Source organism: Alligator sinensis, unplaced genomic scaffold (genome assembly GCF_000455745.1).
Source record: "Alligator sinensis unplaced genomic scaffold, ASM45574v1 scaffold1373_1, whole genome shotgun sequence".
Classification (NCBI taxonomy): domain Eukaryota; kingdom Metazoa; phylum Chordata; order Crocodylia; family Alligatoridae; genus Alligator; species Alligator sinensis.
The window spans coordinates 336,675-337,969 of record NW_005842808.1 but is presented as its reverse complement, the minus strand read 5'-3'; the positions used below and the strand labels follow the sequence as shown (position 1 = coordinate 337,969).

Sequence of the window (1,295 nt, the reverse complement as noted above, 5' to 3'; positions counted from 1 at the left end):
CTTCTATATTGTTAGGTGGCTGAACGTCCATTCAACTTGCCTGAGTTATGTCTACTTACACCATCTGAGCACTTTACTTTATGAGAGTGGATCAGCACTATGATTACCCGTCTGAACCCTGTACCGTTCAGTCTACATAAGATCTTCACTTGCACAGGGGTCTTGTTTTCAGTTTCTCATTTCATTCAGGAACCCTGTAGTAACCATAACCCTGTAGCTGTTATACATCCATAGTTAGGACATCCAGATTTAAATATCAGAGTCTGCTGCTGACCAGATATTTGTAATCTAGGCTCCATTCAGTTTAGGAAGGAAATAAGTATTTGACTTATTTTACAGACTTGTCAAATGCCCTTGCTATTTCTGACCCTTCTACTCTTTTAAAGTGCCCACACATCAGACTATGCTGTTGATTTTGGACCTGCAGAGGGGTGTGTGCGAGTGTGAGGGGGAGAGAGAGAGACTATAATTTTGTGGCATATGAGAAGATCCTTCATCACTTCCAGTGCCTGCTTCTGCTCACCCCATTCATCAGCCTCAGTCTAAAAACTTACTGAATCGCCCTTCTGAAAACATTGCACAGCTCCTGACAACCACGCTCAGTGGAAGCCAATTCTGCCGCACTGATTGCAGGAGAACCTGGCCTATTTTATCTGTCATACTGACAAATGCACTGCATCTCATCCTTGGTTTACCACAGAGGCTGCTCCTGGCTAAAATCATCATGTCCCTTCCAGCCCCAAAAAAGGCTATGAAACCATCATGTCCTAAAACAAGTGCTGATCCTGCAGCCAGCCCAGGCAACCTGAAGCTGTGCCAGGCCTGCAGGGCTGAGAAGGCACAGGCGCAGCGTGCCTGGGTGTGTGCCCTCTTGCAGAATTGAAAGCTCTCTCTCCTTGTATTGCCTGTTCCTCATGTTCCCACTAGCACTGCAGTCGCTGTGTCTTCCCCAGCCTGCTCTGGAGCCTCCTCCTCAGCCCTCGCGCCTGCTGGATGGGTGCCCTGCCCAATAGCAGCGCCTACTGCCAGTGCCTAGACTGCAGGAGCCAATACAGTCACTCGGCAGGAGAGGGCGAGGGCGAGGGCGAGGCAGAGGGACCTGCCCGCAGAGAGCTCGCACCGCGCGAGGGGCTGTGGATCTTGGCAGCTGCTGCGGCTCAGCTCGGCTCTTCTCCGGGGCATCGGGCGCTGTTCGCCGACCCGGCTGCGTGCGGAGCTGCCAGGCGAGTGCCGCGTAGGAAGGGGGCTGGAGAAACAGCTGGCGCGGGGGAAAGGCTGCCCGGGGGCTCGGGCTC

At 52.7% G+C, this 1,295-nt stretch overlaps 1 protein-coding gene across 1 annotated transcript in view; it reads left to right on the top strand.

Annotated features, from left to right (window-relative positions):
• Positions 1-1,042: 1,042 nt before the first annotated feature.
• The window catches only part of PRNP (prion protein), a 7,705-nt gene continuing 7,452 nt past the window's right edge, over positions 1,043-1,295 (top strand). The window contains exon 1 of the mRNA XM_006035151.3: positions 1,043-1,223. The gene's annotated coding sequence lies outside the window, so the exon portion shown is untranslated. The remainder of the gene's footprint in view (positions 1,224-1,295) is intronic.